At 35.2% G+C, this 26,611-nt stretch overlaps 1 protein-coding gene across 33 annotated transcripts in view; it reads left to right on the forward strand.

Moving 5' to 3' along the window:
- ZBTB20 (zinc finger and BTB domain containing 20) overlaps nucleotides 1-26,611 on the forward strand; it is a 781,647-nt gene that overhangs the window by 345,319 nt on the left and 409,717 nt on the right. For 2 of the 33 annotated variants that reach the window (XM_077884698.1, XM_077884702.1), the window contains exon 1: nucleotides 3,323-3,663. The exons of 29 other annotated variants lie outside the window; for them this stretch is intronic. The gene's annotated coding sequence lies outside the window, so the exon portion shown is untranslated. Of the gene's footprint in view, nucleotides 1-3,322; nucleotides 3,664-13,951; nucleotides 15,947-26,611 lie in introns of those variants that run through there. 2 more of the 33 variants (XM_077884700.1, XM_077884703.1) reach the window with 1 other exon arrangement.

The raw sequence follows: 26,611 nt of genomic DNA on the forward strand, positions 1-26,611 counted from the left end.
ATCTCCATGAAATAAATGTAATATTGTATTAATCACTTGGAAAAGTAAGTTTTTCTATTATTAACTGGTAAACTCCCATGTCATCTATTTTTCTGTCAGCTATTTTCTTAAACACACCATTCAGCTATATTATAAACATTCCCAAAGGAAATTCTGCAGGATTAGCAACTCCAATCTGCATTAGCTAAGACTTATTTACATTTATTGTCTAAGACAGCCTTAGATAATATATGTGTTATTTGGTCCAGAAATAGTAAATCTTAGTTGTATCTGATAGACATTAACTCTGGATACTTGGAATGCCATATATTGTGCACTTATTCAGAGCTAGTTTCTATGCTATGCACCTTATGTACATTATCCCCTCCAATTTTCCTAACACGCCATTTTAGAGATGAGAAAATTGAGCCTCAGAGAACCCTAAGGAGTTTGGGAGTAAGTGGCCAACCTAGGATTCAAACACAAGCCTCTCTGACTCAAAGACCTCTTCCCCTCTTTTAAAACCACTCACTTAATCTGCTTCTAAAAATGGGGAAGATTCTGAATTACCTTCTACAAGTCTATGGAGTTTTAATAAAGGGAGATTGGGGCTGCCATAGCATATGGTTTTATGGTGCTAGCTTTTAATCACAATAAAACATGCCTGATTCAAGCCTATTGTCAGTCTCTCAGTGTAACCTACAAGCCTATTGATACCATCAACACAATTTTCTAGTCTTATTTAGTGAGACATGCCTTTACAACATATACGGTTTAGCTTAATTCTCAAATTAACCTCAAAACCACCTGAATTTTGCTAGATTGAAAATAATAACATAAGCCTACATGTGACTATGTAACTGTGAGGTAGTGGGACTGATTTTGGGTGGGTATTATTGGCACTGGCCTGGTTATTTAGAATGAATCCGTGTAGTGCATATTCAGATTCACTACCGATGAGTTTCATAATCTGTTAAATGGAGATGATACTAGTACCTATTTCATAATATCAGTGTGGAGATTAGATGAGATGATAATATATATAAAGTCCTTAGATCAGTTCCTAACAAATAATAAGCACTCAGTGAGTAATAACTATTACTGTATATGAGCATTACAGAAATCAAAACCAACCAATTGCTAGTTAAGTACTTGGTACATAGCAAGAGCTCAATAAATATATATTGAATGTATTAATACATTGTATCAGTCCTTCAAACTGGGCTGTGTGTTACTTATCTATGGTAAATGCAGTATTATGCCTCCTACTGTTGAATTTAATAATAAAATGTTAAGGGACACCTGGGTGGTTCAGCGTTTGAGCGTCTTGCCTTCGGTTTAGGTCGTGATCCCGAAGTCCCAGGATCGAGTCCCACATCTGGCTCCCTGCATGGAGCCTGTTTCTCCCTCTGCCTGTGTCTCTGCCTCTCTCTGTGTGTCTCTCATGAATAAATAAATAAGATCTTTAAAAAGAAAATGCTCAATGTCATTAAGAATCATGCACAATTTGCAGAAGCATTTATTGATTCTGAAAGAGTCTTTTTGGGGGCCTGGAGGTGTCATTTCTTTTCCTCGAGACTTCCACCCTTAGTACTATATGGCATGCCTTTTGTGATTAGAGTTATATATGTGACTACCACACAGATATAGATTTTCCCCTTCCTTTAGCAGTCATGTAGATATGATTTATCTTGTGGTACCATGAAAACAGAAGCTGTACAAGTATGTATAGTAAAAGAAGACAAATGACCTGGGAGAAACAAAAAGGCAATGTGTGTCATGAATGCTTCTTACTCGTCTGACCCAACTGAAAGTAACACACTGAAAGTAAGAAAGACATATCTTGTCACTATTTGTTCCAGTTCTGGAGATGCTGCATACTTTTCTGATGACGTCAAGGTATTATAGTTTGGGGGAGCTTTTTTTCCTTAGGAAATTTATTTTGAAATCCTGAAATGTTTGCTGTTAGGGATGTGAAATTATCATGCTTTAAATACCACAGTATCTAACTGGTCATCTAATTCCAGTAAAAGTTTTAGCAAGGGTTCAAAGGTTTGCCTTTTCCTAGAACATTCTTCCTACCAATGATATTCCCACTCCACCTTGAGAAATAGTCTGCGTATTACTTCTAGGAGTACTGCCTCCTACTTGTATGCATATTTGTGTCATTGCACTTGATATATTGCATTCTTGTGTTTTCTGTTTAGATATATATTTTCTCTTTCAGAACCTAGTGACTAAATTGTGAGCTTCTTGAAGACAGGGGCTGTGTGTTTGTTTTTAATCTCTGGATACCCAGTATTACTCAGTGGTTCCTAGAATAAATTAGGTAGTCAACAAATATGTATCCAATAAATTAATGAACTTGCAATCATACACATACACACACACACATTAGATCAGGGTCATGCATAAAATTTTCTGTCTTTGCATGTTTCTCAACCACTTATGAATGCTTTAACTTGCTTATGAACAGATCAATGTTTCTGAGTGCTCTAGTCACGTTGAAGGAAATTTTCTAATCTTTGAAAAAAACTGTTTTTACCTGTTCATATTCTTTGTTTTTACTCTGAGCAGTTCTTTTGCATGCGGACTCAAGTGTGCTGTCAAGTTCTCATTACTTGGTTGAACTACACAGACATGGTTATGAATCTTTGTTTTTATTTGCATGCTATATGTTTGGTGGCTTTGTTCAAGCACATTATCTATATGTTAAAAAAAAACGCATGTGCTTCATTGGAAAAGTCTTACTTCTATAAAAAATTCTCAGCATTAAATACCATGGTTGGCATATAGTTGGGATTCGATAAATGTTTGTGGAATGCATGAACAAATCAGCCATTACTATTAACTGTTTTGAGGATGAGGTGTGAGATTTCTTTTAAAAAGACTAAATGAAATGCCCAGCAGAACAAGAGTGAATAAGAGCGAATCTGATACTCATAATTCTTACCTCTGTGTTTCTAGACTGTCACGCAGGCTCACTGAGAAGTGCCTTGTATGTCTGATTTCTCAACTTCACCCTGCAGTAAACTTTTGCAATCTGGAGGCTAGAGACCTCTTTTGTAAATGTTGTCTGCCCGAAGTGCGTTGGCACGGAGGAGGCCTTAGCAGATAAAGTGGAAGAACATATGGCTCCCATCTGAATACAAATTGGTGGACATAACGTGGTAATTCAGCTGAGATGTCCTCTATATTGTAAACTGAAAGAGTATGATTAGAGGTGTTTATAAACGGCGTCTGATTTCCCCCACACACACCCCTCTCCACCCCCTTCTACTGTAGTTTTATCGGCCTGAATCATAGCCATCCAGCGTCCCAGTCTCACTGTGTTATTTGTTAAAATGGCCAGCGTGAGGAATTATTAATTAAAGCTAACAAATCACCCTGACGAGCTGTGCCCTGGCATGGCTGAGGGTTGATTGGCGAAAGTGTTCTCCTTTGGAGAAAAGACTTTTTGTGCTCGTGACGCAGTCAGGGACGGATTATTGAATATGCAAGTTAGAAGAAAAATCACAGGACAAGCAAATTGAGTATTTACTGGCAAATAATTGCTCTCTTAAGCTGTGGCTCTCTTCCTAAATTCTTAACATTCCCGAGGGTTAGAAAGAAACACAGAAAAATGCATCGGTACAGAGTACATTTCAAAAAAAATACATAGACTGATGTTTCAGACTTGTGCAGGTAAGTGTGATTGTGTGTGCATGGAAAGTGAAAGAACAAGGGGATGCAAGGGAAAATGGGGGTAGTTTTTAATCTGGTGGGTTTTTACAAATCAATTTGTTGTTTATTGGAATACTGCTCGGCATATTTCTAAGTTGACTGAGAATTTAGTTTCAGTGCTGCATTTACTGTGAAAGTTAGAGAAAGGAGAGGATTTTCTCAGAGTTACTTTATGTCTTTATCAGCAGAAAGATATGTTAATGTTTTGCCCCAATAATAGTTACAAACTTTGCTCGGTTATTTGTGGATATATGTATAAAATTATTCCCTGAGTTAGAATTCTTTAGTTATTCTCAACATTTAAACATGACCTGTTTAACGGTGTCCCAAACACATTTGGGTACAACTGTTGCATTTATTTTCCCAAGTAAACTCGGTTTTCCATTTGTACCAGGCTAGTCCTTGTTCAGAATTTCGAAAAGGACATTACAGTTCTGGAATAGTTACTTAAACTTCGGGCTTCTGTAATAACTAAAGTGTCCTTATTATCAATTGTGTGGTCTTTTTATCTGAAATGTTGATCAGAGTACTGAGTTTTGTGGACATTGTGAAGTAAGTGAGACTAGTTTATAAAGGTTATTTCAAAACCAAACTTAAACACATCAAAATGTAAGGGTGGAAATAAAGGCTCATTCTATCTATAAAATATAGACAGTAAGAAACAAAGATACTCTCCTAAGTATAGCTAGGTTATGTGAACAGCATTATCAAAACATGCATATCCACTGAGGATGAATTTCATATTCTATGAAAACCTAGAAAATTTGCTTTCATTGACAACAAGCTGTTTTTGAAATGAGAATAATTGGCTGGCGAAATAGCATTTTAGGGTTATAATAACTATGAATAACATGGATTTAAAACAAAGGCATAAACATAATTTAAACTAAATTAACTAATTAATAATTGCAAAGTGCTTTAACAATAAAACATCCACATGATAGTAATAATAGTCAGAATAATAATAAAAATGAAAAGTCTGGCAGTCACCCAGAAATTAGATCAGATGACTTTCATAAAGTTTTAGAGAATCAGAAATTTAAAATATAAACATATAAAACATATTTTACCATCTAATCTATTCCTTGAACCATGCAATACCGTGCTGGTCAGGATTTTTCCTTACTATATCCTATTTTATTAAAAAGTATAGTTTGTCTTAGTATGTAGAATAGAGCTCATAAAAAAGTTTAGAAAATGTATTTTTTAAGGTTTAATTCCCGCTGGATAACATTCTGTCCTCAGATTTCCTCCTTAAAGTTTCTTGTGACTATTTGAGGGCACAATTTGGTCCATTATTTTGAAATAGCAAAGGGGGCATTTAAAGCATATGTTCAGAGACTAAACCATCTGCCGGCTTTATTATGAATACCGCAGAATATGAGGACTTGGAAAGGCTCAAAAATTGAACCAGAGTTCTATGCAAGATTAAAAAAAAAAAACTACAGCACTTTGATTTTAAAAAGTGTTTTGCAACCATTTACTTTTGCTAAGTATTTCATTAGTTTTCTATGGGAGAATACTGTTATCACACCCTTTTGATATACAAGGAATGCATGGCAAGTGTAGTTGAGTGACATGAACCTATGGAAAGGTAACGGTAATATTTTCTCTCTGATTTAACCCACTAAATTTAATCGCCTTTTGGAATCTGAGGTTGACTTGTCAATAGTGAAACTCTCAGTGAGTTGGAGAAACATAAAATGGTGACTGCTGGAACAAAAATGAAGTCCAGCTGCTAGCTTCTGGACTATATATAAATGAGTTGCAAGAGACATGCAGAGGTCAGACTAAAGAGCACTTCTGTAATCCAGTTGTGATATAATGGAAGTATGAATCAACTATTGGTTGCCCATGCTGGAGGGGGTCCCCTCCCCCCGAAACAAGCATAACTTGATGTTATTCCAGGGTACTACTATATTCCTTTGGTGTCTGGAAGGATAAGAGATCTAGAAATTAATATAAGAACAAAAATCATATTTAAATCCCAAACGCAATAGAAAGCCATCAGAGAAAGACAAATCAAGATGAGTAGCATCGTTAAGATGTCTAGTGCTCAGTTAGAGTTCTCTTAACTTTACCTAGATTTTACTAAAATCAATCTGAGACTAGCTGGATCATTATTAGAGAAAATGCAGAAAATAGACTAAACCAACTTAAGGAAGGGCTTTCAGGGTTGAAATGACTTATCCCTCTTTGTTGATTTAATGAAAATTATTTAATTAAAAAATAATAATGGACACAAAGGACTGTAGTGTTTGAAGAGTGTAAGTAAATGTCTGTGTGCATGTTTGAAATATGTAGGTGAATAATACATGAAACCACACATATTATTACATGTATATGTATATAATTTTTAAAACAAAAACATTTTCAGAATTGTGCACTTTGTTAGGCTGATTGAGCCTAGGACTGTCTCTTGTACAGTCAGTCTAAAGACTGAACACACATATATTAACATAGCTAGAGTTGGCTTTCGCTACTTGAAGGATGTCAGATTTAATGATTTGGTGCTGAGAATACCTATGTTGAATTTTGTATGGATTTTCTCAGAGAGGTATTTTAATTTTATGCCTCCCTAAGTTGCAATCCTGCAAGTAATCAGGTGAATATATTAGCCCAAAGACTACAAAATGTCTCCATTATTTCAGGAGGTTAGTTTTTATTTTATATTTTGGGTGGGTTTGATATAGATACCTAAAACACGCACATGCGCATGCCCACACACGCACACCCACACTTTGTGATTTGTTTTCTTTATTTCTTTCTGCCACCTTTTTCCAATGAGGGAATTAAAATGGCTGATGAAGGAATTGAAACAGATAATACAGTGAAATACATGAATTAGAAGTAGGTAAGAAAAATAACACAAAACCATAAACAAGGGCAAAGACATAAAAGTGGAGTCAAGAATAAAGTCAGCATACAGATGACATTCAGTGAAGTGCTGTACATTTGCCTTTAAACTTCCTTGCAGCCAAGACAAAGAGAAAACCATGACAAGTCATGCAATTTACATTTGTAAGAATCATAGAATAATTTCCGTCATTCATTACTAAAGCTCTTAAAAATATGACAAACTGAGTTTTTAGAGAACTTAGTGGTAAGATGACTCCCATTGAAAATAAGTATAGCCTGCAGAGACCTAAAGGTCAGAGTGAGAGCAGAAGCCATGCCTTCCCTGGGACAAGTGTGGAGGAGTAGACTAATCTCCCTTCAATCCCAGGGGATATGTTGGAGGGGGCACAGGGTGGTGGGAGGAGGAGTACAATTAGTGCAATGAGGTTTGCAAGGCCAAGATTTTATGGAAAATTAGGAGTTGAGGGAATTTTAAAAATTATTTCATATAAATATATATGTATATGTATATTAATAGTAGCCCAAAGATTTAGAGGGTGTCAGCATATATAAAAGCCATTAAAACACATTTTATCAAATAAATCTTTTGAATAAACATTACTTTCCCAGGTTGATCATACAACATTGCTGCACCACTACCATTCACCTACTTCAGGTGCACTGCCAGTCTTTCTCAAGTTTTAAAAAGAGCCCTTTATAGCTAAAAATGTAGTGTTTCTTGCCCTTGCATCCTCCCTTGGTTCACTTTCAAAAGTCTTAACAAACTGCCTGGTCTTTTCACAAGTAAATTTGATGGTTGAGTCACATTGAATAGGCTACTCTTTTCTCCATATTGAAAAGGTAAAGAGTAAGGATTTTTTTTTCTTGTTATCTTGGGAAGTAAGTTGTCCAAGGACCACCTGTATTAGAATATCCTAGGCTACTTGTCAAAATGAAGATTCCTGAGCCTCATTCCAGAATTTCTGAATTAGAAACTCTAAGGAGGGAGTCTGGGGATCTTGAATTTAAAAAGCTACCCGGCTTAGTAATGCACACTCAAGTTTGAAAACCACTGTTTCAAGATTTTGACTAAAATATTTGATATGTGAACATAAAATGGTGGGATTTCCGTACCACAGTGTATGAGACTTTATTATATTAACACTACCTAAAACACTAATGCATATTCAATAATACGTGATGATTGCCTTGTCAATAAAACTGGAAAGATCAAGCTTAGAAAAAAATCTGCTTTTGTTTGAACCCTTTAAGTCATATCTCAGCATGGTATTCTTTAATTCTTTAATTATTTTAGCTATCATTTATTGAAAATTACTATATGCTAAGTCATATGTTGAGTCTGGGTACTAGAGATACAAAGATGAATAAGCATGAGACAGTCAGCTGTCTGAAAAAACTCATAATCTAGGATTATTTATCACTAGAATATTATCTTCTTCATACTAGGGAATTGTCACATAATCTCCTCTTGAGTAAAACTCAAGATTTGCATTAATGTATTAAGTATACATTTTGCTGATAGCAATTTCATATAGTAGGATCCTGCGACAATTTGGAAGCTATGAAACATAAGTAAACTTTGTAAGGACCTCTGACTTCCCTCTAAGCAGGAGATTGTATCCCCCAAGCCTGGGGTAGGAGGCATCGCTGGGACCTTATAATTCCATTTCTACCACCATCAATCAGTGATTTTGTTGCCACTATCCTCTTTGAGAGGAGGAAAGAAATGTGTTAGCGTTAGCAAGTGTACCTGACAATAGGAAAACTGTCTCTCTCCATTGCCCCTCTAGGGAATCAGCTAAAGTGTAGGAATGCTGAGTCTATATGGCAGCAACCTCCATTATTGGCAGGTAGGGCAAAATATGGAGGGTCTCAAGCTAATCTCACCTACTACTCAGTAGTGCCAGGAATTGGGTATTAGTAGGCTAGCAGGGACATATTGTACATGAAGGAATTTGGTAGTTGGTCTGAGGAACAGGATGAGAGCTCGCAATTTCATTGCTGATTCATGTTTTTCTGGAAAAGTACTGAAAACACCCACTCCTTTTATTATTTCCAGAACAATATGAAAAATATTGTGAGAATTTCTATATCTTTTTCTTCCTTTTTTAAAAAAAAACATACTTATTGAATGTTTAGTGCCCTGTTCTCTTCTAGGAAATAGAGATACAGTGATAAATAAAATAAAGTTTATACCTACATGAAGTTTATATTAGTGTATATAGTATATTGGGGATAGAAAGTAAAATTACTAAATGTAAAGTAATATAAATATAAAAATGTGCTTCATTTTGGAGACATTGGCTGCTGCATTCGCCATGACTTCCAATTATATTCATGATATTTCATAGTGTGTTTGTATTGAATGTGTGTGTGTGTGTGTGTACACGCACGTGTATACCTTATTGCATTCATAAACTTCTCTGTGACCAGACCAGTCAATTCAGGATACTCCTTGTAGTGGGAAGTCGTTTTTCATGGAGACCTGCACATAATGTAAAGGGAGAAACAAAACACGTGCAAGGACCAAAAAGCATGTAGTCAACCACATGATTATTCTTTTTCATTTTTTTACTTCTTTGTGTGTGTGTGCATGTGTCCATTCTGGGTTGTTTGTTTGTTCTTAATGAACTGAATGTAAGTCACCCTAGATCTCCAAGGGTCTGAGAGGTAAATAAATTATAGAGTCATCATGGGACTAAACATAGAGGTGACAGTTAACAGTAGTAGGTGGCTTTCATAAAGTTCTATGAAAGATAAAGAGTACCATCCTAGAATAGATCAGAGAGTAGAGCAACTGGAAGGATTCCCCAGAGGGAATTGTTATTTAACTGAGACTAACAACCTAATAGCAAAACAAAACACAAAGAATTTTTAAAGTAAAGTTCTAATTTTTCACTTACTTACCTAAGTATCATATGCCCTTGGTGAAAATATTTTGGAGAATTGGGCAATGTATTTTCTTAAAAAGAGGGTGAGAAGGGAAATCACCTATTAACACTTAGAGAAACCATTATTAACATTCATCAGATACTTTTTTGAACACGTATTATGTTCTAGGGTTATGCCAACCAGCCACCATCTTCTCAGAAGGGAACATTTTAATTAGCAGGCCATATGAATAGCAGAAACTCAAATTTTAGCTCCTATTAGCTGTCTTCAGATTTGGACTTACAAATTAGCTGGGCCCCAGTTCTAGTTGATGTAGACAGAACAGCACAAATGCAATATTCTCCTGCACACACATCATAGCACCTGCTATTGCCCCCACCTTATGTAGGTGTGAGAGTCAGACTCATTAGGTTCAAAGTTTGGCTTTGCTTTTTTTCCATCTGTGTGACCTTCGGCAGGTTATTTGACCTCTCTGTGTCTCAGTGTCTTTCTCTGTAAATTCGGTTATTAATAGCATATACCTCATGAGATATTTTGAGAAATGAATAAAATAATGAACATAAAGTGTTAATCACAGTACTTGGCACATAGTAACATATTCAACAAATGGTATCATTACGATGCTAATTACTATTATTATTATTATTATTATTACTATTACAGTTATTTTCATTACCAAGGAAACTTGCTGAAAATATATTTTGTCCAGTGCAACTCCATTATCACTACTGACAAAACAACTCAAAACACATTTCCTACTGGGGGTAGGTCAGAAATATCATCTTTGCAACACACATTAAGAATCTGGGTTTATAGCTGAAAATTATAATATAATTTAGCTCAGTAGATAAATGACATTATGCAGACTAATTTTCTGTTTCTAGGTAGAAATGATGTTTAAATCTCCTTTAAATGACCTTCATGTTGCAGATTTTGTTTCGACAATTTGTAACTAACTAGGTTTGTTTTATTAAAAGGAACTTTTAAGTCTAAAGCTCATGTTTTTCACATAGTGCTACATTTCTTTATACCATCAGGGACTGAAAAGGATGAGAAATATGATTTTAACTAAAGAGGTGTCTTTCGGAAGGAGAAGATTCTTCGCTGCAGATCTGTATTTTAACATGATGGTGAACAAAGATATCTAGTTTGGCATGTGCCTCATAGTAGGTGCTTAAAGAATTTTTTACATTTTAAAAGAAAAGACATGTGAATGTCAATGTAGATGTCCTATGAAAGTGTAAATGATTTTAAGAGAATGATGACACAATGGAATAACACTGTATTAGGACAAAGCAGTTATGTGAAATCTCGACAATGTATTATGATAACTGTCTAAAACTGTGGGCTTGCTTGTAGACAGAACTAGGTAGTGAAAAGAAACATAGATTCTATAGTTGCATAGCCATGTTTTTGGTTATCACATCCACCATTCAAATCACATGCTCACAGATATGCTATTTCTTGTGTCTAAGACCTCAAGTGGAAAATGGAGAAATAGTGGCCTTATTATATGGTAGGTGTGTACAGTGCCTACAGGAGTCCTCGGAACATAATAGTTACTCAATAAATGATATCCATTAACGACAGCAAAAAACAACAAGACATAAAAGCCCTGGGTGCAATGAATATGAACTCATCATTCATATATATAAGTACACATATATATATGTGTGTATATATGTATTTGTGTGTGTATACATATATATAATAGTTTATTAATATAAACTAGTAATACTTAAAATCGTCTTGCTTAATGTTTGACCCACAGTAGGAATTCTGTGAGTAAATTTTACCTGTTTAAATGACTTCATGTCAAGATTTGCTGTAGCTATTCTAGTTAAGTGAAAATAGAATTCAAAATCTAAAACTAACTTTATCTTTTGAAAAAATGATAATAAAAGCAAAAGCAACCAAAGGATTCGTTACTAAAATAGTCAAATAATTTGGACTTGATGCAAATAAAGAGCAGGGATAACACTCCACTTCAAATAGAAGAAAAAGTGAATTAACGTGAGAAACTGTTAGGTGACCCCTAATTTGAATAGTATTAATTGGAAGTATTCTAAAGATCAAAGGCTATTATTGCTCGTTGCAGTGGTAGCTACATATGGAAAATGGCTGCAGAGATTCACAATACAAAAATAGTTCATTGCTAAATTCGAAATTCTGTTAATGTCACAAACAGTGGGATGTGAAACACAAATGAATTGTGATGACAGTTGAGTCCCAAGCTGCCTATTTTTTTCCCTCTGAGCTGCCCATATTTGGTCTTATATTTTCCTCAGTCCTGATTTAACCCATCAATATTTGTATTTTCTGAAGCTAGCACCACCTTGGAACTTCTACTTAAGGATTTTATTCCTAAATGCTTCTCAGTTCCTAGGACTTTTGCTCTTACTGCTTTTCTTCCCACAGGTATGTATTATTGAATCTTTACTTCTCAGCTCAGAGTCAGAGTTAGTTTAACTTAACAGTCTTCTAGGACTCGATATTGCTCTTTACTCCTCCATTTCTCACAAGTGTTTCGTCATTCCATTCTTGTTCATCTGCATGGCAGATTTCTTTTCCATGTTGCTATGACTTAGGGGGCACTTGCTGTCATCCTAATCATCTGCATTCATTTCCTACTGTAATTAAAAAAACAACAACAACAGGGTTTTCTAAACATCAGTTTTATCTTTGATGGTTGAAGGTCTCTATGACCCTGGATTTGGGGGAACAAAACCAGATACGCTATTTTATGAATGAATGAAGCACCCTTTTAAATGCAGCAATTCCATATAACCATAAGTTAGCTTGACTTTTGGGAAATGTCATTTTAAAAAATCTCTGAAGAGTATTGTTAAAATGACCAAATTATTTCAGCTTAATGGATTTTGTAGCATGGACACCAGATCTACCTGCACGGAGGAGTAGTCCTGGCTAAATATGTTTTATCTGGATTTTAGTGCAGGCAGTGATTTGGCTCCTTTTATTGAGTGACCTCTCTATACCATGCATTGTGCATTTAATTCTTAAAATAATCCTGTGAGATAGGTACCATTATCTTTACTTAATAGATAAGAAAATGTTGACCTAGAGAGGTTAAATGACTTGTTAAAGGGTGGAAATAGGATACAAACTCAAGTTTCTAAGACTCTAAAACCCATCTTTTCTCCATTACCAAATGCTTGCACCTGGTTTTATGTTTACCTTATTGGTAGTGGGAAAGAAGTTTGTAGTATAATTTAATTGGGGGCATGGCCAATTTCATCAAAGCAAACAAAGTGATGATGAGATTTTACTGTGTTATCATTTTAATGGAAATATGAACTCAGGGCTATGGATTCACTGGATCTCCAGAAGGGCAAAGCACAGGAGTCCAGGCAGCTTTCTTCACTGCGTCCTTTGGTTTTAGGAGACAGGTTGTTACTAGTTCTCATAGACCAGGAGTTTTTGACTGCCCATGAAAAACATTCTGTGTCTTGTCTTCATATTTTTTTTCCAAAATTAAAATCTGCTGATTCTTCTCAACAATTGTATTCTCTAGACTGTATCCTGTAGACTTTTCTCACACCAACTTTCTGGAAGGATTAGTAATAGTACTAGTAGTAGTACTAGTAGTATTTAGTATTTTTATAAAGCAAATATTTAAAACATTTTATATCCATTCATCACCAATCTATATGTTTCTCTAAAGAGGCATTAATATCAGCTTACTTTTAGATGCCTCTGTACAGTTTACAGTTTAGAAAATATATACCAAAAAATAGTATTGTTTTTTTCCTTAGGATCACCAAAAATAGAGATATATAATGTCACCATGTTTTCCACATACAGTAAAGCAATGATAGGACTACACTTCAAATTGAGAATCTTTATTTTCCAGGGTAGTACTAAGGCCTGATTTTCTTTTTCTTTTTCTTTTCTTCTCTTTTTTTTCTTTTCATTTTTCTTTTCTTTTCTTTTTTCAAGGTTTTATATATTCATTTATTTTAGAGATAGAGAGAGAGAGAGCACAGCAGAAGGGGATGGCAGAGAGGGAGGGAGAGGAACAAGCAGACTCCCTGCTGAGCATGAGCCCAATACAGAACCATATCTCACTATCCTGAGATCATGACCTGAACTAAAACCAAGAGTTAAGGCTTAACCGACTAAGCCACTCAGGTGCCCCGTGGACCTGATTTTCTAATTTGCCTTTGTGCAGTTGGACCATTGAATGCCACTTTACACTCTAAGTACCAGAACTTTGTTTTAAGCGTAGATTGGCCTAATTTATCACTTTACCACAACCACTTCCTCCATTTGGATCAGATCTTCTAAAAGGATGTCCTGAAATTTCCCTAGAATTTAGAAATTTAAAGTGATATTTTAGCTAAAAAAGAAAGAAAGAAAGAAAGAAAGAAAGAAAGGAAGGAAGGAAGGAAGGAAGGAAGGAAGGAAGGGAAAGAAAGAAAGAAAGAAAGAAAGAAAGAAAGAAAGAAAGAAAGAAAGAAAGAAAGAAAGAAAGAGAGAAAGAGAGAAAGAAAAGAAAGAAAAGAAAAGATAGAAAGGAAGGAAGAAAGGATGGGGATGCCTGGGTGGCTCAGTGGTTGAGCGTCTGCCTTCGACCCAGGGCATAATCCTGGGGTCCGGGGATCGAGTCCCACATCAGGCTCCCTGCACGGAGCCTGCTTCTCCCTCTGCTTGTGTCTCTACCTCTCTCTCTCTCTGTCTTAATGAATAAATAAATAAAGTCTTTAAAAAAAAAAAAAAGAAACTACAACACAAACCTTAGGACCATCTTTCTTCAAATATTTCTCTGAAAAGAAAAATATGAAAACTTTATTGTATAATGCTGAGTTTTTGTTTGCACATCAAGAGGTTTTTCCTGGGATGTTTCTCTGATGTTCACCTTTTCTCCAACGGCAATGAATGTTTGTTTCAATGTCCTTCCCTCAAATTTGACCTATTGTCAATTTTGATTTTTCTTCATTATTATTTATTACTTTAATTTAAAATGAGGTATATGTTTCATTCTTTTACTTATTGAATATTCAGAAAGTTTATTATGTGTTTGTCAATACTCACTTGGCCCCAAACCTGTTTTTTTAAACAAATATTGCCATTTTCTATAGCTCTGAATACCTTTGTTTATTTTCACCTTTTCTCTTAATCCCCAAATTCTTCAACTTTTATTCTTCCCTGGAAAGCATTGAGTCTTAATTAAGTGAAAATTAATGGTTTTAGAAGATGAGCATAGGATGGTGCTATTTTCAGTTGTATTCAAAATGGACTTCCTGTCATGCTGTTTGTATCATTTTCACAAAAGTGATACTGCATGGATATTATATAAACATAAGGGATATTCACAAGTATTCATTATTAAAAATATGGAGGAAAATCCTATGTATAAATGTCCTCCCCCCACAATGAATTTTGAGCATGAGAAAATATCTTTCCAACGGCAGGGTGTTACGTTGTGCTTGGTGAACTTTAGCATTTCCATCCTTTGGTGTTCATGTTTGTGAAAAATATTGAAGACTTATGACCTCTTTTTCCTTTTAGCTGCACAGGCTCAATATAATACGTTTTGAATATAGATTCAATATGGTTATAATCCCGATCATACCACATTTAAAAGCAAAGTTCTAGACTGTATTTCTCTGCCAGCATGACTCCTCAAAGAAAATGAAACCAGCCCTAACAAAACCCTCCTTAAAACAGAATAAAATGGGGCTTACAAGAGCTGTTTTGAAAAATGGTTTGAACAGTGACTAACAACCAATTTTTCAAACACCGTTGTCTCCATTTCAAGCCATAGAGTGGACAGTCCACAGGGGAAAATCAATAAGGGGAAAAGATCTCTGTCACAGAAAAAAAAAAAAAAAACTAAAAATACCGTTAAGACCAATTCCCTCACTATGCGTCTCCTACTGCATTCCACTAAAAGGTGTTGAAAAAAATCAGCCAACTTCTACTAAAATGAAGTGTCCAGACAAGCGAGTCTGTAAATAATTAAAAGAATAGACTAGAGTAGAAAAAAAGAGAATGGGGGTGGGGCAGGGAGGAGATCAAGTACTTAAAATTTTGAATGTACCAAAAAGCAGAAAACTCAGGGAGAGAAAGAACTTGTTCTTCAAAAAAAATATACTTTCCATCCTTTCCCAGTAACACAGAATTGATAGTCTGATAATAGATGCCCTGTGGATAAAGCTGGTGGGAAGAACACTGTCTTCAGAAAAGCTTCACTAGGTATTCAGTTGCCCAGGGCAATCTGATCAGAGTGTCCTTGCTTCTAGAGTTGAGTAAAACAAATCAGAATGAACAACACATGGTTTAATAGTTAACTTTTAGAACAAGGGACAGGAAGATGCTTTTATGCCACGGTCCCAGCATTCGTTCCAATCTCATTACTAAAGTCTGTTCTGAGAGCATTTACAGCTTTCCGGAGAGTCTGACTTTGGCTGAATCCTGAAGATAGAAATATAACCTTACCGACCTCCTTGTCCTGGAGTCTCCCTTAATGCAGGTGAATCTTTGTGATAAAACATGCTCTAGGATCCCAAGTATTCTATTAATATCATTATTATTAATATTATTACTCCTTTCTTATGTTGGTACTTATCTCTTCATTTTCCTATTCTATTCTAGAAATAAGTGAAAGTTTTGTGAATATGCAGAGTTACTTTCTCTGAGTTTCTCTGAGAAAGTTTATGTGTCTTCTTCCAAGTTGGAAATTTGAGATATTTTGAAATACAGTTGTATGTGCAAGTCCAATCCTGCTTTTTAAGACCAGAGACAGAAAAAATTTTAGAAACAATCTTTTATTTGACAAAGGAAGAGGACAAAGGAAGGGAGAGAATTCTATTTTTTTGGCTGATTAACTTTTCACTGCTTGGTATTGTTTGGCTAGTGGTGTTTTTTATCAAGGTCTCTGCTTTCTCAGAATCCTAATCAGACTCTTCCCCTATGACTAAGAGAAACTCCCCAACTCTTAGCATCTTCTTGTCTCAAAAGTAGAGTAACCATGGGCTAGGATTTAAGATACCTAATGAATGGGCCTTTGGTCATAAACAGGTAAAGTACTAAGGGAAAATAATGTGCAAATTGAAGGCAAAGTCACGATAAGTACTGAGCTTGGGAACTGCTGGAAAAATCTGGTATGGGGTTGCTGTTAGTAATAGAGCTGAGATAAACAGCAATAATAGCAACAAAAACCCATACTTGTCACCTTCTCCCTGATTCCATGTAAAAAGAACCACCACTGTAACAACAGCCCAGCAGAGAGACAGCAAGGCCTGTATTTTTGCTGTATGACCATGTCTCTTCATCATAGCTCCTCTGCCATATGTTAACAGTTACTTATCCCTCCTGTTTCTCAAAGATCACCTTAGTGCATGTCTCCAAAGTGTTACCATTCCCTCTTCTTCACTCTCTCCTCTTATTTGAGCTCTTTTTTTTTTCTTTTCATGCGTGCAAAGAGGCTCTTTCTCTAGCCTCTTTAACACATTCACCATTTCATTAGGACAGATGGATGTTTCTGTATGATGTCTTTTAAAGTGAGGAGATAGTGAGAATAGATTTTGAACAATATTTTACCAGTATTATGGAAAAATTAGCAACTGTATATTCCATATACACATGCAGAAGCTGCATAAAATGCAAATTCTATTCATGTCTGATCTCTTCTGCATTTATATAGTGACTATGGCTGTGGCATCCAGGCACTTTATGTTATTTCCTCTTATTATTATTTACCACCTGATCATTGCAAAGTGCTTTTTACAATCAGAGAATTTCATTAACAACCCATTCGCTCTCTCTTTGTTTTTCTGCACCCTTGCCTGTGAAAATATCAAGCATCTTAGAAGCTATATCAGATAAATTACAGCAAAAAGATAGAGGACTGCTATCAGAAGCATGGGGGAGAAAACCATCCAAAAGCATCTCCTAAAACCCGGTTTATGTTTTGTAGTATCCAAATAATAATATTATAGAAATAATTATAAAAATTATAGAAACATTACAGATTGAACCCAACCACTAGCTATATACTTTTATTTACCAGAATTTCCACCATTAGCAATGGTCAGAAATAGGAGGTGAGCAAGGAGAGGATTGTCTGCACTTCACACAAGGAGGGGTCTAAGCAATTGTACCTTTTCACTATAGAAAGCTGATGACTTCTTATTGTTTCTTGAGCTGCCTTTAGCCCAGAATCATAGAAGTCAATCTGTTTTAAAATTTGAAAAGGTACTGTTAAAAAAATTTTTTTAGCTGAGAAGATAGAGATTTGTTTATAAAAAGGTTCATTATGATTATAGATGAGAGTGCGTGGTTGGTACCTTAACAGTTTGATTGAATTAAAATCAAGTTCACTCTGGGGTTTCCTTCTCAGTTCTACTCCTTGCTTTCTCTTTGACTCCAAGCTAATTGCATAACCTCTGGTTGACTTGTTCCTCGTCTACACATTCAAAGTGAAATTCAGAAGTGAGGTTTATTAATCTAACTAATGTAGACTATAACATGATTTCTCTAAATATTTCTGTGAGAGAATTTGAGATTTCTGAATAAGCAGACAGTAATAAAAATTAACAATTTTATGCACAATCTACTCTTATCCTTAAACAACAACTCCATGGAAGTAGATGCATCAGAATCACTTGGAGTGCTTATTAAAACACAGACTGCTGGGCCCCTCTCCCAGAGTTTCTGATTCTGAATCTAGGGTAAGGACTAATGATTTGCATTTCTTTCATGAGTTCCCAAATGATGCTGGTGGGAACCACACTTTTAAAATCACTATGAGATGTAGCATAAGTACAGAAAAGGAAATTGAGGCTAAGTGGTTTCTAGTCATGGCAGTAAAGTGGCAGAGGACAGTCAAAATTCTAAGACTCCTGACTTGAAATCTTACTATCTTTCTACTACACACATTTTTCTTTACTTCTTTTTCTTTACATACTACTTGTATGTTTTGAATGACTTTCAGTTGCCTTGAGATCCTGAGTGAAATTTCTTTATAAAGGAGTGGTAATTGGATCTTTTCCCCCTTGGATCTAGTAGCTATTCTTGGATTTGTGAAAAGAGAGGAGGCCATTCCAAATTTTAGTGAGTTGCTTTGGTACAAAGGGCTTTTAAGACCAGCCTTATACTCCCCTTTTGGGGATCAGAGTAATGAACTTGAGTCTTCCTTGTGTTCATTCATCATAGCCCATAGAATGATATGAACAGCTTCTCTTCGGTGGACTTATGACCATGTTCTCCTGTGACAATGCTTTGTAAAAATTTCCGCATGTATATTACTTTTTCAGATAGTCAAGAACAAATGTGGTGAGGAATATATGGTGAGGCAGGGGAAAAGCCATTGCAAAGACATTTAGGGCATTGTTACCAGTACTACCTCACCCCGGTATAAGTCTACTGATCTTCATGGGGAGTAGGACAGCGTAGTGCAGAGGTTCGCAATCCAGCTGCACATTACTGTCATCTAGGGGAGCTCTGAAACCAACACCCATGTCCAGGCCTTATATGCAAGAAATTCTGATGATGAATTGTTCTGGGGGTGGGGTCTGAGCATCAGAAGTTTTTAAAAGCTTCCCAGATGATTCTAATGTATAATCTGAGCTAAGAACTACTGGCCTAGGGATCCCTGGGTGGCGCAGTGGTTTGGCGCCTGCCTTTGGCCCAGGGCGCGATCCTGGAGACCCGGGATCGAATCCCACATCGGGCTCCTGGTGCATGGAGCCTGCTTCTCCCTCTACCTGTGTCTCTACCTCTCTCTCTCTCTCTCTCTGTGACTATCATTAATAAATAAATAAATAAAAAGGGAGAATTATTAAAAAAAAAAAAAAAGAACTACTGGCCTAGTGCTTGAGAGCCTAGATTTTGAAATCAGAGAGATCTGAATTCATATCTTGCTGCTTTTCCTTAGTTACTGTGCAACCTTGAACAAGGTATTTAATCTCTGTCAGCTTTAGTTTTCTTGTCTATAAAATGCAAATAATGACACTCGCTTTGTAAGATATTTGTGAGAATTAAATTTGATGATATGTTGAAATGTTTGACATAGTTCCTGGCTTGTGGTGTAGACCTCTCTACATATTAGCTACTGTTAATGTTGTAATGTGTTGGATTTCCGTATCCATACAGTGAGGGAGCAGTTTAACTTATGAAATGAAGGACTTATTTTAGGATTCTCTAGATGCTTGTCTGTCACCTTATCCATGATACCCTACTCATTTCCATCTCACCCTTTTACTTTCTAAATATACATATTTTGTTAGGTACAGTTTCGACAGACTCAATCTTTATTATTATATTTTACCAGTTATTACTAGTCTGTCTTCCTCCTTTCTATCAAAACTAAATACTTGAAAAGTAGAACAAATACCTTGAAATTCCCATACGGGATAATAGAGATAATAGAGATAATAGATAATAGAGATGCATGGTTGACAAATAGGTTTAAAAAACAAATGGCAAAACTTTGTAAACATGTACAAAAACATGGCCTTCCAGTTGCTTGCTCTCTTTTCTTGCCATCAGCCCCTCTAAGAGTTCAGATATTGGTAGCTTTTGTCACAAAAGAGAAAGTGTACCCACACCCCACTGCTTAAAGATTACAGTTTCAATTCCGTCATTTCCCCTGATTTCTTCCTATAAGTCTAAAAGAAGCCTTAATACACAGATGAGTAGTAACAATTTTTAAAGGTAGCCATGATTTTTCTAAGCCTGTTTGCTTATCTTTACCTATTTGATTAGGTTATATGTTTCAGATCATTTTATATTACCGATTCAAAAAATTTGATCCCTTTCGAAAAAACTCCTCTTGTTTCTCCCTTAAAATATACAAATTATGTTTTTGGATGGACAGAAAGGAATTATTTGACTGTCCAATAAAAGTACAGATGGTTCCATTTTCCTTGACTCATCTCACAGCACACATTAGTCAGGTCACATGCCTATTTGGGAATTTTTGTAGCACTAGGTCACTTGCCGAGCTTTGGGGCACATAAAAGTCTATTTGCCTGGCTTTTAAGTTTGTGGATCTTACACTGTGCCTGGCATGGAGATAGGAAGGACATTTTTTTTCCATTAAGCTTTTTCACTGTGTTTTGAAAGGAAAAGTTGAAACAGAGTCCCTACTGAGATTTTAACATGTTCCATGGTGGTAACCATAGGAAATAAGGAAACAGAAAATTTTGGGACAGAAGGAAGCCAAGGAGTCCATCTCAGCCTGTCCTCACCTCTCAGATACCAGTTGGACTCTACAATATTATTTTTATCTAGGTGTATATCTAATGCTTTGTATTTCTATAGCTTGCTTTCTGATAGAAGGGAAACATTGCTACTGATCATCATGAAAAAGATTGCTCTCTAAACCATACTCAGTTCCCTCTTCTGGACAAATCAATGGAAACATTCATTCAGATGTTAATAAAGCTAAATCATGGGATTTTTTTATTTGGAAAAATCCATTTTGATGTTTAAAGGGATTCTCAAAGGGTGTTACGATAGAGCCTATGTAAACTACAGTTATGGAGAAAAGAACTTGTTTCACACAAAGATATATAAACACAGAATAATAACATTTTTCTTCATTAAATTCAGGGTGCTTAAATTCACCAAGTGCACACACTCCAAGCCCCCTCCCCAAAAAACACACATTCGCCATCCTTTTCCTCAGCTTACCCCTTGCTCTAACCTCCGAGGATCAAAATATACTAAAATATAAATCTACTCCCATTTGTGAACGATCCTATAATGCCACTTGAGTAAAAGTGCTTGATAGATTTATTGGTCTTTTTCCCTTAAAACTTAAATATGAACATTCGTATGTATGCCTCTGTATGTGTGGTGGGGGGTGGAGGGTATGTTCTTCCTACGGGCAGGTAACATTTTTCAAGTAATCTGGTCTGATAAAGCTCTATTGAAAATTCACAGTTCGTTAACATTATACCTATGCTAATAGTTTCTATTTCCTTTCATTATATGGCAGTTATTATGAATGAGATTCTAAAATACAGCTTTCCATGGTTACCTTCAAATCGTGAAATACAGCTAACCAACTAGTAGTCAAGGCTATTGGTAATTTTTTGATATACATTCAACATGGCAGCAGTTATATTTTCTTTCTTAAATCCACACTAGCACTAAACCTTAAAGTGAATTATGGAAATTCAAAATGATAAGATTTTTACAATTGAGCTCTTTACCAGGTCAGAAATAGTACCTCCCAGCATTGGCACTAGCATTGCTATTATTGCTATTTTAAACTGGACCATCCCAGATTGCAAAGTCCTATGGTACACAGTAAAATTAGTTTTTTTCTCATAATGCATTTTTGAAAGATAAATACCATTTACACGAAAGTATAGACAAAATAGGTCAGATACAGAGCCTATAAAATGGGCATTTTCCATAAAGGCAACAGAAGATTTGCGCAAGGAGCAGGTTGAAAAGCAGGGCAGTATAAGGTTAGAATGTCTATGCTCTAGTTCAGATGCTACCATTTAACGAGTTAAACTTAGTTAAAGGATTTAACTTCCCTATGCATCAGTTCGCACATCTGGCTCAATGTCAACCTACAAACCTCTTCCACTTTAGTAATGATCAAGATAATTAAGGTCATCAAATTATTTTGAAGAGTTCAATATTATATACAAATATAGTCTGTTAATGGTCAAGTTTTAAATGGGCATTGGGACCAAATCCTTGGGAAAAGGTTTCTTGTTCCAAGTGATGGAGACTAATTGGGTGATAATCAAAGCCTGAATATTTTGCACCGGTTGACAACAAAGGTAGAGCGAGAGAGAAGCGGCTGCCTTAGGCAGGGCAGTGACAGTAGACTATGGTTCTTAAATTAATAGGAGAAATGAGAGATGCTGGAATCTTTCAGGAAGCATATTACTTGATCAAATGTGTTATGGTTCGTGTATATAACTTTCACATTTCAAGTTCACTGTTCAACTCGAAGGATGAATCGAAAAAGCTTACTGACCAGGGGCACCTCTGGTGAGAAGCAGGGGTTTTGGCATAAGATATTCTCAAACTTAATTCCAGCTCAGGTGCTGGCTGTAAATGCAGATTCTAGGGTCATATCCTTAAAGATTCTGATTCTACAGTAGCTCTTGGACAGGGCCTGTGATTCTTCATTCTAGCCAGCTCCTCTGGTGATTTGGTTGTGGATGTCCCAAGACCATTCTCCAAGGTTTCCTGCCGTAGCCATTCAGTGCTCTAGACTTCAAATTATGCAGCTTCTGGTTAGGAGGAAAACTGAAGGAATCATTTAATGCTCTGCAAAGCCCTACAAGTCAGAACTTTTTATTTATTTTAATGGAAATTCCGTATCTTTGAAATTCTCTGTGTTTGTTCCTACTAAATTTGCATGTTTTAGCATTTAGGAGAGAATACAAATAGATCTGTTTGGTCAGAATTTTTACTTAACTTGGCACTATAGGATCTATCAGAATAAGGAGTCTTTTAAAATTTTTGTTATTTTTTTTGTCCTCTTTTTATGCATGTGCCCAGCTGTCTTCACAAACTAAAATGAATTTTAAAAACATAAATGAACAGTTCCATTTAATATGTTTATTACGTGTTGTCATATGAGGTACTGGTGCCATCTGATCTAACCCATCTAAAATTCTTGAGTCAGTAAGGATAAGCAAGATATATTCCATTACTAAAAATTTTTTTATTATATGAAAGAAAATCTCTCTTATTCCACATATTCAATTTCCTTGTCATTTTACATTATAAATAAATAACAAACCAATTTGGCACATGCCCACCGATTAAAAATAAAAGTTGTCAGAGTGAGAGGGGAAAGACAAAAATATGAATTATTAATTATAATATTAAGCAGCACAAAAAAGCCTAACATGAAATGATATCACCTAAAAAGAGAGTTTATCAAAATGAAAGTGGGACGATGATACAGTCTTTATCATACAATTTGCATTGTTGTCACTTTAAGCCAGAAATATATTTACCATATCTAGTGCCTTTATATCAAATTTGATGAGAAGATATTTTAATCATGGCAGAATGAAGAAGTTATTTATAGAATAGTAGGATTAAAGGAAAGCTCAATTAAAGTCATATATTAAGTTATCATATTGACCTGGTGGTTATATTCACTATGACATCATACTCTTGCATATTGTTATTCTAAAAATATCCAACTACTGAAAAAAAGCATGAATACTTAATTAGAAGAGAGAGTGATGTTTTTCTTTTTAAGATGATTTTTGGAGCTTACATAAGCTCATATTGGAATGGAGATGAATGAATTTTGGTGTTTCAGTTTTTTTTCTAAGTGGAGATTTCAAGTGAATATACATTTGGTACTGGTTTATAATTAAATACGGGTTTTTAGGAGAGAACAATTTCTTCTCAAAAAGGGAAGCTTTCAGGACTTTAATGGAAATACTTCCAACTATGTCTAAGTCAGTGTTATCCAACATTTGTGAGTGACTTAAGTTTCCTTTTCCTAACTAGGCTAGTATTTTGTTTTTGGTAATTTAAAGGCTCTTTTTTGATAAGGTTTCACTTGTTTCATCAAAAGTCTTTAAATTTCATTTGCAACAAGAGCAGTTCTGAAAAGAATCTCCACATTTGGAGTAGTCTCATAGGAGTTCTCCAAGTAGATTTTCAGAAAAAAAAAATTCACTTGTTATTCCCATGAAGAACAACTTTGGTTCTGCTTAGTAATATTTTTGTTTTAACAATATAGACTGCCTTCTTGACTTGGGTTAAGTTTGCTAGTCCCGTTTCAGCTGGTTGCTCATCACCCTGATAATTTATTCTCTCAGGCATGATGCTATATGATCAGCTCAATTTCCTTGGCATTATTGCCTTTTTTTTTTTTTTAACTTTTTAACTGAATTTAGTGCTTATCGAAGTTGAGAGGCAGGTCGATATCTAGGCACAAAGCAAAAAGCCACAAGTCTGTATGCATCTTTGCAGTAAACCAACTGTTTGCTGTTTTTGTTATCACCTACTTGAAATATTTTTTCAAACCGCAAAATCCGTAGAGTCCTATTTAAGAAAAGCTTTCCTGTCATAGAATACCCTGTCCCAATGTCGGCCGAATGGGTTCTAATTTTAATTTATCTTGTCCATGAATTTCTAACTCTGGCTCTTAAAAATATATCATTCTCATTGCTATTGCCATATTACCAAGCATTTTTTAGGCATTCCATCTGTATCAGTATCCACGAAGATGTCTCCTCAATGCAGGTGATGCAGTAATGAAATCAAATGCACTAAAATTTTTCATTTGTCTTCTCACTCTCTTCTTACTAGTAATTTCCATTTGATCAGAGAATACCAGTCCTTTCAGTGTTACTATATTGTGCAAATATTCATCCAGAAATGACTTCCCTGGCTCCTGTAGTCCAAAGAATCTGTTCATTAAGCTTAAACTTATCTTGTAAATCATGTAAGTTTCATGGCCTTCCATTTTTTTTCTTTTGTTTCTTTGGGGTTCACTGATTCCCACCATGTACAGCCATTTCACAGCTGCTGTCATCAGCTGCTCTCCCTTGGTGTGATTTATTTTTAATAACATCCTTTTTTGCCCAATTTTGATAACCATTAGTCTTAATAAATTCCTCATAATGTTTAGTTCTTTGAGTTTTACTTTTTAAACCACTGAGTGGGAACGAGAAAATAACACAAGCACTGACAAAAAAACAAATACAAAAATACCAGAATGAAGCCCTGTAATCCTATCTGATAATTGGGGTGCAGGTGGTGAGATATTAACCAGAGAACATTCTAGAAACAGAAAAAATCTAAATAGAGCATCATTCCAGAAGGGAAGAACAGATAGTCAGTAAATTATGAGTAAATTCAGGTCAGAGGAAAAATCAGAAGCAAACAACTGGCTTTTAGATGCTTAGCAATTTTAATAATTACGGTTAATATTTATTAAGAGCATTTTATGTGCTAGGCAACATGTTAAGCAACTTTCATTCATTATTTTATACATTCATTTATTTCTTACTACAAATCCACAAGAATCGGTATTTTTATTATTTCTTCCATTTTATGGAAGTGACAGCTGAGGCTTAGGCAGTTTAAGTAATTTGCCCAAGAATTCACAGCTAGGACTTTGGAGCCCAAACAGAAACCCAGGTACATTTGTAACCTATACACTATGGTACATTTCAAGTCACGGCCTTTAAAAACTAAATACACACAAAAATTCTGGTTTGACTACTATATAATAGAGACCATAGAAGATATCAAGTCAATTTATTATTGACTTATACTTCAGTGTTAAGAAAGTCTGAAACATTTCCATAGTAGAGCGTAGTTCAGGTTTTGGAAAATGGATCTTTCAACTCAGGTTTGCTAGTTCCATTCTCTGTAGTAGTGGAAAATCATTTTTGGCTCACTCTTTTTCTGCCATTAAACAATGACTGATTAATGTTAGGAAAAAGTCTTCTGAAGTCTTTTGATATAATACATTTTGGGTAAGTGTAAAAATAAATGAATAAATGTCCATATATTACGTAATTAATTAAAGCAGTACTTCTTACCTAAAGAAGTTTCCATTGACTTATTTTTTGGTTAGTTAGTACTGTTAAATTTTAAACTAATATATTAAATTATGATAACCTGGCATTCTACAAATATCTAATGAATTTCATGTACTGGGTAAATTTAAGACAAAGTGACTTCTTTTGATGCATGATGTTTTCATAATAAATAGTCTATTCCTCATTGTAAAAATATCATCTTTCTTAGGCTTGAAGGGATAGTAGCCAGTATATGAAATCTGGTTTGGGCCCAGTATATCTGCTGTATGCAGTGATCTAAGCCAGCAAGTCAATAAATTCAGAAAATAAGCAGTCTGGAGCCAGAACCATGAGAATTGTATGGCCTCGAATTGGAGGGATCATACAAATATTTTGATCCAGGGATTTTTTTCATATTTCTTTTAAACAACAGAGTCCTCTGGCACTGGGTGTTATATGCAACTGATGAATCACTAAATTCTACCCTGAATCTAATGATATACTATATGTTAACTAAACTGAATTTAAACAAAAATAAATAAATAAAAAATAAACAACAGCATCCTCTTTTCAAAATAAATGTGATTGTATCCTTTATGTATGAACTAGTAAAAGTAGTATTTTATTAAACTCATTTTATAAATCAGAATTGTTTATCATAG

Source organism: Canis aureus, chromosome 35, assembly GCF_053574225.1.
Source record: "Canis aureus isolate CA01 chromosome 35, VMU_Caureus_v.1.0, whole genome shotgun sequence".
Classification (NCBI taxonomy): domain Eukaryota; kingdom Metazoa; phylum Chordata; class Mammalia; order Carnivora; family Canidae; genus Canis; species Canis aureus.